Genomic DNA, 12,219 nt, shown 5'->3' on the forward strand with positions numbered 1-12,219 from the left:
GTGCTCACCCACCAGCCCCACCAGCCACGCAGCTCCTGGCCCCACAGCCCGGTTACCAATTAACAGCTGGGTCCAAAGAGCTGGGCTGGGCGCTGCGGGGCCGGGGATGCCCCGGCTCCTCCCGAGGCTCACGCCCGGCTGCCCACGAGGGTGTGCGGAGAAGCCCGACGGGGTGGTTGTGCAGGGCACCTTGCTGCCCGAAACAAGGTTGCCCTGGGATACTTTCACTCCCAGGTTAAAGGAGCCTCGAGGGAAGATACTAAAAGCAGAAATCCAACCTTTAACCCACTCCAGGAAATGCTTCCCAGGAAAAGAGCTGGGCCTCCAAAGCTGCGGCTGTGTAAAGTGGCGTCACCCAGTCCCTGAGCAGCATGGGACAGATGGGGCTGCTGCCAGCAAAAACGTTGCCAGCCAGCGTGTGTTGGAAACCACTTTTTCATGGGGAACGGTGGCAATCGCATCTCCACGTGCGTGTACCCAGCCGGTATCTCCCTGCTTTTGTTGGCACAGGGAGCAGTGAAGAGAAGTGGCCCCAAGGGTGATGTGAGTGCCAAGACCGGGGAAGTGTGGGCAGCAGGTCGAGGGAGGGGATTCTGCCCCTCTGCTCTGCACTCCTGAGACACCACCTGCAGTGCTGCGTTCAGCTGTGGGGTCCCCAACATCAGAAGGACATGGAGCTGCTGGAGCGGGTCCAGAGGAGGCCACGAAGATGATGCGAGGGCTGGAGCACCTCTGCTATGGAGTCAGGCTGAGAGTTGGGATTGTTCAGCCTGGAGAAGAGAAGGCTCCGGGGAGACCTTCCAGTACCTAAAGGGGCTCCAAGAAAGCTGGAGAGGGGCTTTGGACAAGGGCATGTAGTGACAGGACACGGGGCAATGGCTTTAAACTGAAAGCAGGGAGATTTCAATGGGATCTAAGGAAGAAATTCTTCCCTCTGAGGGTGGTGAGGCACTGGAGCAGGTTGCCCAGAGAAGGTGTGGCTGCCCCATCCCTGGAAGTGTTCCAGGCCAGGTTGGATGAGGCTTTGAGCAACCTGGTGTAGTGGAGGGTGTCCCTGCCCATGGCAGGGGGGTTGGAATGAGATGATCTTTGTGGTCCCTTCCAACTCAAACCGTTCTGTGACTCTTTGATCAGCAGGAATAGGTTCAGAGATCACTGAACGTCACCATGGGGTGCTCGGGTGCCCACCCTCCACTCAGCACCTGTATGCGCATGCTCCCTGTGCCAGTTCCCCCAGCAGCACCTTCTCGCTGCGCGTTGCACCCGGGCCTGTTGCTAAACCTGCCCAAATTCGGGGCGGGCGCCGCGTGAGCGCGCTCAGCAGCCGCCCGCGCGAGTCAGCGCGCGGATGACAACCTCGCAGGTGTTCTGGGCCATACTGGTGCAGACCCGTCCGCACACGCGGAAGGCTCCACCAGCCCGCTGGGACACCGACGGACCGCTCCGTGCCGCCGCGGGCGGGATGCGCAGAGCTCGGGCCCCGCTCCCGCGCCGCCGCCGCCGCCGCTAAGAGCCGCCGCGCCGCCCGCGGTGGGCAGAGCCCCGGTAGCGCGCCGTGATCGTATAGTGGTTAGTACTCTGCGTTGTGGCCGCAGCAACCTCGGTTCGAATCCGAGTCACGGCATCGCCCCGGCGGTACCACGGCATACGGGCTCCGGCTTCTTTTTTTCCCCTTCTCCGAGGTATTTTTTTCCCGTCGTGCCGGTATTTCATTTTTTCTTTTTTTTTTTTTTTTTCCCTCTGGTTCCTGGCTGTGCTGCGGGGCCGAGCCAGGCCCGCCCTGCCCGGGGACTCCGCAGGGCGGCGGGGCGATAAGTAACGGCTCAGTGGGAAATGAAAACAACATTAAATGAAACTGAATTAAAAATAGAAAGCGCCGGAGAAGGGGGGGCAAAAAAAAAAGCAGGAGCCCGTGTGCCGTGGTACCGCCGGGGCGATGCCGTGACTCGGATTCGAACCGAGGTTGCTGCGGCCACAACGCAGAGTACTAACCACTATACGATCACGGCGCGCTACCGGGGCTCTGCATTCCCAGCCGCGGCGCGGCGGCTCTTAGCGGTGACGGAGCCGACGCGGGGCGGAGCCGACGGGCCCCGCCCCGCTCTCAGCGCGCGGCGTCTCCGTGGCGACGCGGGGTGAGTGGCGGGTTCCCTCGCCCCGCCCCCGCGGCTGGGCTGTGCGCGCATGCGCAGGGCCGGCACCGCCCGGGAGGGGCCCGAGGGGCCCGGCGCGCGGATCGGGACCCCCGCCCCGCCCGAGCCCCGCCCCTGAGACCCTGACCCTGCCGCAGCCCGGCCTCTGGCCCGACCCTGCCCCAAACCCGGCTCCTCACCCCTCCGGCCCCAGCTCCCCCCCTTCCCTGGCCCCAGCTCCCAGTCTAACCCTGGTTCTCAGCCTGACCCCGGCCCCTACCCCTGTGTTAAACCCCTCCGGTCCCGCTCCTAACCCCCTCTCCAGCCTTGCCCCAGCCCCAGGCTGCGGTCCTGACCTTGTTCCTGCTTCCAGCCGTGACCCTGACCCCCACCCCACTCTTACCCCAACCCCTCCTGTCACCCTGTGCCACACTCCAACCCTCACTGAGTCCCCACCCCCCCCCCGCTGTCATCCCACCTCCTGCCCCTTATTTCTCAGGGAATAAAGTTTCTTTTTGCCGCAGCGTTAACAACTCGGCACGCCAGAGTGGTACCTACAGACATGGAGAGGAAGACAAGGGACTAACGGAGAGGAAGACGAGGGACTAACAATGACGTGGTCTCTGCGGCCCAAAACAGTGGCAGGTGTCAGTCTGCGCTGCCGTTCCTGTTTCTTCCTGGTGAAACACACATTAATAGGTAATGACTGTTCGCCGTCACCGCTATTCCTGATTTTCACAGTGCTCCGAGTATTAAAGGCTCTTTTATTTTCACAGGTATGCAAAGAATTCAAAACACCTGGGATCAAAAGGATTCCTTTGTGCGAAATATTTTTAGAGCGATCATGGCACTTCAAGGCACTCGGTGGCCCAGATGACTCATACCTCTGTGCTGCATCGCCGGGAAGAGCTGATCCCAGAAACCTCTGCTCCCGCGTGCACAACCAGCTCATCGCTCGGCATCATATATACACACCCCTATGCGTTTTGCCTGCATGAGGGGGTGCTGGAAGAGCAGAGGTCTCCTGTAGCTGTGCTGCCCGTGCTGGGCAGGGGTATGTCCCTGCACCGTGTCCATCCCTGTATATCTGCTGCAGCTAGTGAATCCTAAAAAAGTCTTCCCAAGGCTGTGGACAAACCAGAAGAAGGCCCTGTGCACCTCGATTACTCCATGAAGTAATTGCTCCTGCAACCCTGAGCTCCTCACCTTGCTCGTATCCAACCTGAAAGAGCTCAGAGTGCTGGAGGAAGACAGAATGACCTTTCATGTCCTCCCTTTGCTATGCCCACCTCATTCTTCCCTCAGTTTCTGCACTGTTGACTCACCTTGGTCACTGGTGTGCAAGCTGGTTCCTCAGAAATGGTGGGAATCTTTGCAATGGGAGATGCTCTCCTCAATATCAAACCTGGCTGACCAGGAGAGGGTGGGGGAGGGGTTCTTTGGTGGTATCGCTGAATGACCCGGGTGTTCGCGTGGGTTTCGGTACTGCCCTCCCGCCTCAGTGCTGCCCTTCTCCCACCCATGTCTGCCCTCCAAGGATACCTGTCCGTCCTTCCCGTAGAGCTGCAGGGACACTGCTCTTGCTCATCTGTGGCCAACTCTGTCACCACCTGTGTCCTCGTCCTGGACCTAAAGTGAGTGTAGCATCACTGGTAGGAGATGTGCATGTCTTCTCCCACGTCCAGGGAGTTTAATACTGTCATCAGCACCTTGGCTGCACCATGGAGAGAGATCCAACCCCACAGACATCTGCCAGATAGAAGCAGCTGAGCTGTGGAGGTGGGGTCATCGCAAACCTCTGAATCTCAAGTCATGAGCTTGTGGAGAAGAGAGGTCCTTGTGCTGCCATGTGCCTGCCCTCTTGTGCCTTCCTCCACACTGAGCTGCTGGTGTGGCGATGCCACCGAGCTGGGCTGTCACTGGTGAAAGGACAAGCCCAGCTCCATGCCGGCCTGCCCCCACGCATGGCCCTGGACAATTGCTGCGTTGGGTCAGCGCAGCCGTGGTGGGGAAGAAGCACCCAAGGGAGAAAGTGGGATGGTGTGAAGACGTGGAGCACCTCTGGCAGGACACACTGCCCGTGCCTGGTGGGGATGGCAAACCTACAGCACTGCATGCAGCAACCAGGGGATTCCTCCTCGGGCACTCGCATGGGCAGGCAGAGTGGGACCCCTGGGGCTGGTGTCTACCATGGTCTTCATCTGGATTCTTGACCTGGCATGGTGTGGGGCTCATGTTTGCGTGGGGGCGTGCTGGGCAGCGTGCACGGCACAGAATCCTCTGCCAGCACGGCGGAGGCAGCGGGGCTCGTGCTTCGGATGCTTGGCAGACGTTTCTGGAAGAGGGAAGCCGGCAGAATAACAGTGCTCTCAACTACTGGAACCGGCACGACTGAGATAAACGCTGCAGCGATAAGGAGGAGTCGGCCAAACATGGAAGCGAGCAGGGAGGTGGCGAGTGGACACGGAGATAAGTGGCAAGGGCCTGGCGGGTGCGGAAGAGGAGGCACAAAGCTGCTGCCTCCCATCACTGGCGGTGGTGGCCCTGTCCCAGTGCAGCTTCCTACCCATGGGCTGCCTTCCCCAACAGGATTCGGATATGACCGCTCCTAATGAAATCGTGCCGGGTTGTCAGGACACCAACAGCCCTTCGCTGCATTGTTTTGCCCCCAGGATGCTGCTGCTCTGGCCTGGATGGTTTGGACCTGCCAGGACATGTTCACACAGCATGGAGGAAAAGGGATGAGCTTGTGGGGGCATTGGGGGACCATCTGTCTGCTGGATGACCTGATACCTCAATACCTGAGTGGACAGCTGTTCCAGGCAGGCTCCTCTGCTCTTCCCACCCTGCTCTGTCCCTCAGTGGCTTTTCTCTAAGCCCTCTGATGCCTGTGGGTTGCACTCGATGGGATTTTAAAGGTGCCTGCAATGTCGAAACACCGGTGCAGCCAGGCAGAGAGCGCTGCCGGGCCCAGACGTTGCCACTCCATGGCACAAACATAAATCTTCCGGCTGGCACAAGGACAAGAGCAATTCATCACTGTATGCCTGTCTCAGCTGCTTTGCCCCTCGAGCAGCCTCTCCAGCTGCTCCCTCACTGGGACAGACCCTGGCCTCCTTTCCCCATCTCAAGGAGACAGACAGGAGGCAGAGAGATCCCCACCACCTCCGCTTTCAGTCTCAGATCCCTACAACAGCCCCAGGAGCAGCACTGGTGCCCAGCGAGGCGGGACGAATGCCAATGCTGCGAGCAGGTGCTCCGTGTTTTACTGGTGATAGAAAACCATGCACTGACGCAGGCCAGCAGTGTCATCTCTGGGTATTCAGAGGCCATAAATTCAGCTTGCAATTTGCTCTGCTGCTGAAAGCTCACCTTCCTTCCTAGGAAAAACAGAGCAGCTCCACTGAGTTATATCGTCTAGCCCAGTATTCCATACTCCCATACCCACAGGCACTGCCGGAGCAGTGCAGGATGCTGGAGCAAGGGCAGGGTCCCAGGGCTGGGATAATTTGAGGGGTGAACATTTAGGTGGGATTTGAGGGCAAAGGACAGCACGTCTGAGCTGGGAGACAGCTGCAAGCAACCTAACATGGCTCTGTCCCCACCATCCACCTCCCCGTCCTCTTCTAGCTCATGAGACATGTGCTCCAAGGACTGAAGGAGAAGGACTCAAGCAGTTCTTGCCATGAACGTTCAGCTGTAATGATCTCAAGAGGGTTTATGAGCACACAACAGTACATGAGATGGTCCTGGTTCTTCTAAAGCCTAAGCTTCAAAAGACGTTTTCCAGTCTGCTAACACTATGTAGGGCAGACATACAGGCTACAACAGATTGATTTTCTGCTTGGTTGTTTTGGGATCCCTTTGCCTGGCTCCAATGTCCAGAGATCAAGGAAAATGAAGGAGAGGGAGGCTTTTGACAAGGGCATGTAGTGATAGGACAAGGGGCAATGGCTCTAAACTGAAAGAGGGGAGATTTGGATGAGATCTAAGGAAGAAATTCTTCTCTCTGAGGGTGCTGAGGCACTGGCACAGGTTGCCCAGAGAGGTTGTGGCTGCCCCATCCCTGGAAGTGTTCAAGGCCAGGTTGGATGAGGCATTGAGGCAACCTGATGTAGTGGAAAGTGTCCCTGCTCATGGGAGGGGGTATGGAACAAGATGATCTTGAAGGTCCCTTCCAAAACAAACCATTCTGTGATTCTGTGGGATTCTATGATTCTATGAAAATGGTCCCTAAAATGTGCGGAGCAGGGATTCACCGAAGCTGTTCTGTCCAGCCTCCAGGGAGCACAAAGCCTGGGGCAGCCTTATGAGCCCTTTCCTTGTGGGTCCAGCGTCCAGCTGAAGCTGGAATGTGATAAAAGCCTCCCAGGGGAGAGCCAGCCACCCCAGAACCCTGTATAAATGCTGCCACACGCTTGTATGTGCCCTGCCTGATTCCAGCTGCCAGCCTGAGCTCTCCTTCTGCCTTTGTCTGCGCCACGAGTGGGAGCCTCCTCCCGCAGCAGGGATTTATAGCCTGCACGCTGCCACCTCTTAACCCCTCTTTGTGATGCTGAGCAGGCAGAAAATAGGCAGCCACGAGCTGCCAGTCAGTCTGCCCGGCCCTCGCCTCTCCGGGTCTTGCACTCCCCTCCGAATTCACCTTCTTTTTCTGCATCCCAGCCCTTTCAGAGACACAGGGCTGAGTTGGTGGCAAAAACACGTGTTCCCCTCTGCGTGGGGGGAATGGCCCCTGTTTCGCTCTTGTCCGCTGTGCTCATCTTCCTGATGGTTGATGACAGCCCTATTAAGAGATATAAGGAGGATGCCAGGGGTGGTTCACACCCCGTAGGCAATGCGAAGCCAGTGAGAGTCTATCTGGAGAAGGACTCAGCTGTGTGAGCGTGGCCATTGCAGCTGGATTAATCAAACCCACCATTAACACTTTCCTGGGGCGCACAGGTCCCCTGCCAGTCCAGAGCACAGGCCTCCAACCGGCACATCGCTCTGATTGAGCTGCAAATGCTCCAGCTCCTTAGTTTGCCCTGCCTCAGATCGATAAGTGCAGGCGGCTCCAATCAATTCCACTTTACTGCTTGCTATCGAGTTCAATCCATGGTCTACCAGCTGGTCCCGCTTCCTTTATTCATTCAGAGGAGGAATTCGGGCTTCTTATCCCACCGGGTCACTGCTGTGCCCTTGCAGGGTCAAACCCCCTGGTAGGGGCCAATAATACCCTGCAGATGCAGACGTTCCTCCCTGCCATCCCCACCGGCTTTCGGGAGCCAGCACTGAAGGGGTTGAATTTGTGCTACGGCTGGAGCCCTGGAAGTGTCAACCTGGCTGGGCAGAGCATGAAAGCGGGTGGCTGGATGAGCCACGCGATTTGCATGGCATAATACAGCCGTTGTCACCAAGCTGGCATCTGTCATGAGGTTTCCCTGCCACAATCCTAATTTTGCTGGGGAAATACCGAAGGCAGCTGCAGAGAGCTCTTGTGGCTCGGCTCCCCTGTCCCCGTGGGCACCGAGTGCGGCTTCAGCGCGCGGGGATGTGATCCCACGTAAAACGATTTTATGGAAAAAGAAAACAACGCCAAAGAGTTTACATAGTGGCTGTTTGGAAATTTTCCTCAAAGCCATACCTGGCATTTGTTGGTGAAAGGGGCGTTTCTCGTGCTCTGTGTCAGTCCTGAAGTCATTTTTTTCTCCTATCTGTCACCCAGCTCTCTCGCTGGCCCGTTTCCAGGGTGCTGGGCCTGGGTTTGTGGAAATGAAGTTCCCCACGGCTCTCCACACCTCGTCAACTGTTAATGAAATAACGGATCGCACCAGGGAGCAGTTGTGACGCTCAGGTTTGTGGATGTGCAGAGGGCTGTCGGCGCTGAGAGCAGAGGCAGAAAAGATGCTCGCTGAGGCGGTGACCGATGGATCTGGCTCTGAGCTGGCAGATGTCTGTCAGCAATTTGTCGTCTCTTCTTTTGGTCAATTAGCATGATTTCAATTCTATTATCAACTGCATAATGATTTCTTTTGACAGAAAGGTTGGAGAGCTGCAAAAAGTGCCTGCAAGAATTTGCACCATTTGGTAAATGCACGTGCTTTGGGCATATCCCACGTCTGGACAGGCAGCGTCCGAGTGGTCTGAACGTGCTTGCAAAGCCCAGGTCTGCATCACATGTGCGACTTTTGATGCAGAAACATCCTAATTTGTGATGCTTGGGAGGAACAACGTGTCACATCATACATGGGGCTTGCTGTAGGCCCATGTTCTTCATATTCCTCCTTGCTTTATCCCAATTTTCTGCTTGTCTTTGGCCCTTGTCACCCCTATGCAACTCATTGCAGCAGGCTGGGGTGAGAGAGGACTGCAGAGCATCCCTTCTGTGCCAGCCCGCTCCCCGCCCTGGCAGCAAGCTGGGATGGGTAGGCCTGGCTGCTCTGTGCCGTTTCGTTCCAGCCTGATGGGAGCTGGAATATCTGGAAGGGAGGAATGAAGCTTGCAGGCTCTGAAGTGCTATGGTGCAACTGGTGGGGTTTGTGCTTGGTGTGAGGATGAGGGACTGCTGACAGAGGGACTCTTCCAGACAGGTAATGGCTTTGCCAAATGAAAGCCTGCTGCCTGCACGCCATGTCTGAGAGCAGTACCACTGCACACGGGCAGCTGCTGCGGCAAGAGCAGCCCATCTCACCCACTGCCCACTCTTTGACGGTCTCCTGGCGCAAATGTGCTGCAGCAACTTCTCCCCTGGACACAATCCCTCCCTCTAAATATTTGCCAGGCTCCTGTGCCAGTCTTTGTATTCAGCAGAGCTCGATGGATTTCTTCCTGTGGATTTGTCTGGTCTTGTTCCTAAACCACGCAGCATCTGCAGCGGCCCGTGTCAGGGAGGGCTGCTGTGTGCCGAGTCACCTCCTCGTGTTTATCCCTGATCTGCCAGTCTCTCCCCACCCTCCCCCCACCATGCAGATCTCTCCCCTGTGACCCCAGTTGTCTCTTTTCCATGCCAAAGAGCCCTGGTCCATCATGCACCCCATGTGCAGAAACCTTTGATCATCCTGTCGCCCTTCTCTGCACATTTTCTAACTTCGCTGTATCCTCAGGATGGGGAGACCAGGACCCCCCCACCGGCCAGGACTGACCAGGGAACGGTGGCACCTCTGATGTCTTCTCTGCCTTTTCCTAACCCTTCCTATCAGTTTTGATGGAGAGGTTTTGCAGTTTTGACCTCTGCTGAGTGCTGAGAGGATGTTTTCATGGAGTGTCAGAGCTCCCGGTCTCAGAGCCCATCACTTTAGATGTGAGGCTGGGCTTGGTTTCCCCATGTGTGTCGCTTCCCTGACACTGGCTTTTGTTTTGTGTTATTGCCAAGTTGCTCAGCCTCTGAAAGTCCTCCTGCAATCCTTAGCGTTCGTCCACAGTATCCAGAATAATTCAGTATTATTAGCAGATTTTGTCACTTCTCTGCTGACCTCATCTCATCAAAGGATCTGCTTGTGGAAATGCAGGTGACCTCTCTCAGCTGGATCACCATCAGGTGCCCGCTGGCTCTTTCCAAGAAAGCTGCTAGCTTTGGGAAAAAGAAATTCACTATGAGAGCGCTGTGTCGACTCTTTCCCAGTATGTCATATTTATCCATCTGTCCCCTAACGATGCCAGTTTCCTACTGCTTATGCCAGTTTTTGTTCATTTGCAGAGAACAGATGTGTCATTTATCAGTGTGGCTCTTTGACCGCCTCCTGGGAAGCATTTTTGGTGTCACAGTTGCCACCTTTCAGTCCTCACGTGCCCTGCTGTACCCAGACCTTGGGGGAGGTTGGGGTGTCACCCAGCAGATGTGACATCCTCCTGGTCCCTGCGGAGCTCGTGTAGGGTGCTCCTGAGAAGGGAAGGGGCTGGAGCCACCACAGGCATTTCTAAGCTCCTGGGCATGGCTTGTATTCAAATCAGCAGAAGAAGGCCTGGAGATTCAAGGGGCTGCACGCCTCCCTGCAAGCCAGGGGAGATGCTGTTGTCAGGGGTAGCAGCTGATCCAGCACCTGACTCAAGTGACGTGTTGGCAAGTGTCAAATGCTGAATTCAGCCCCCACATCACCTGTGGGTGAATCATCTTCCAGCACCTCCTCAAGAGCGTGCAGGAGCAGAGATCTTCTCCTCTGAGTCACCAAAAGCTGCTGCCTGGGGGACGCTGAGCTGTGTCCGCACTGCTCAGGGCTAAACTGGAAGGGAAGGTTTACCAGGACGATGTGGCCTCAGCCCTCCTAGATCCAGGGAGGGTCCCGTGTCCTGTTCTTGGCCCAGCTGCCAAACAGGGCTCCTGTCCTGGGCTGCAGGAGAGCACAAGGAGCGCTCAGGGTAGCTGAAGCAGCTCCTCACACCCAGGAGGACGGATGAGGGCTGAGGACGCACACAGCTCTGCGCAGGGCTGGCAGGAGCCTGGAAGACGTTGCCTGGCTTTTTCTTCCTGGTGCATGCTCCGACCTGCCTGGGAAGTGTTTACCCAGGCGAGCAGCTACTGCTGCCTTCGGTGAGAGAAAGGGCCGTGCTGTGAATTCCAGCACAGAGATGACAGAGGAGAGCTCCTGGACACTCCAGAGATGGAGAAGAGGGCGGGAGCAGAACTCCTGGTGCAGAGGTCCAGCCCCGGGTCCTTGCAGAAGGCCTCCTGTCTCCCCTGTTCCCACGGTCGAAAAGAGCAAGTCAAAAATCCCTTCTGTGCAGTCAGGAGTTGTCGTCCTCCCGACTGAGGACTGTGCACGCAGCAGCTCCACCACCATCCTTCCCTCCATCCTGGGGACCCCGTGAGCCGCGGGCAGTGCGAACAGGAGGCAGCCCCCAGGGCTGCTCATCCTGCCGGGGGGCTTCCCACCGCGGCCGTGCGAGAGAGCAGCCGAAATGTGGAGTCTGGCACGCGAGTGGCGCAGCGTGTGCTCCCTGATCCTCTCCCGTCTGCCAGTCCCGCCCCGTGTCCCCCGCCAGTCCCTACGCGCGCGATGCTACGTGACAGCCATCTGTCACGGTGATCCGCTGGGCCGCGGGGACTCGCAGGTGGAGCGGCATCACGGCCACAGTTGTGGCATCGGGGCCAGTCTCTGCGGCGCAGGCATCAAATGGGTGCATCAGATAGGAGGGAGGTAAACAGTTGGGGACTGGAGCAACACCAGCTGCAGCGTGAGACGCAGATGGAGCTTGGCGTCGGTGGTGTGAGCGCAGAAATCTGTCGCTGCTTCTTCAGACCTGAAACGCACTGCTGCGGACGGAGGGATGTCACCAGCGTCGTGTTACGACTGCAGAAAAAAATATGAGCAGCTCACGCTTGGGCTGAGCCACACAAGGTGCAAGCAGCTCATTTGGTCTCCTTCTGGACTCCCCTTCAAAGCTTCCCAAGCACAAAGAAGTCTCCTAAGGGGGGCTCCCACCCCAGCTACATCCTCCTCACCCTGTGGCTGTCTGGGACCCATCTGAGGGCTCAGGTGGGTCCAGAGATCATCTTCTTGATGCCCTTCCAGGCTCTGCTGAAGCCTCAGGTGAGAAGGGGATGCCCCACAGGGTACGGATCAGAGAACGGGGCTACATTGTGCCAGGTGCCCATCTGCCAAAAGGCCACAGAGGAATTTGGAAAAGAAACAGGCCCAGCAAACGGTGAGGAGCTGCTGAGGTCCTAGGTGGGCTCAGATCACAGACCGTCTTTGATCCCCAGCGCGGCCCTGGTGCAGCTGCCTCTCCAGGAAGGGAGTGATGGGAGAAATGAGACAGGACAGGATGGGAAGGAAGAACCCCTGCAATTCCTCTGGTATGGTAGTATTTTTTTAAAAAAAACCACCACCACAAGCTCGATCTCTCCTTGGTCACCTCTCAGGAGACGCTGAGCGTGTGTTTTCCAGGCCTGAGGATTTAACAAGAGCCGTCTCCAACAGATGTTGCTGAACATCCTCCTTGGTTACTGACAGAGTGGAAGTACTCCCAATCTCATGCGTCATCAGCCCTGCAGCCTGCTTCCTTCCAAATGCCGGACAGACAAGATTTATTGAGAACCTCTGTCTTTTCTGCATTTTCGTAACAATCTCATCATCCCCATCTGCCGGGATTGAGGTCTGCTGCTAGA

At 57.0% G+C, this 12,219-nt stretch overlaps 2 non-coding genes across 2 annotated transcripts; one reads left to right on the forward strand and one right to left on the reverse strand.

Moving 5' to 3' along the window:
• The first annotated feature begins 1,552 nt into the window (after nucleotides 1–1,552).
• Nucleotides 1,553–1,624, forward strand: TRNAH-GUG (transfer RNA histidin (anticodon GUG)). Its single transcript has one exon. It is a non-coding gene; the product is annotated as a tRNA-His (tRNA).
• Nucleotides 1,625–1,937: 313 nt separating this feature from the next.
• Nucleotides 1,938–2,009, reverse strand: TRNAH-GUG (transfer RNA histidin (anticodon GUG)). The gene has a single exon. It is a non-coding gene; the product is annotated as a tRNA-His (tRNA).
• Nucleotides 2,010–12,219: the final 10,210 nt, after the last annotated feature.

The sequence above is a fragment of the Tauraco erythrolophus genome, chromosome 14, assembly GCF_009769465.1.
Source record: "Tauraco erythrolophus isolate bTauEry1 chromosome 14, bTauEry1.pri, whole genome shotgun sequence".
NCBI lineage: Eukaryota > Metazoa > Chordata > Aves > Musophagiformes > Musophagidae > Tauraco > Tauraco erythrolophus.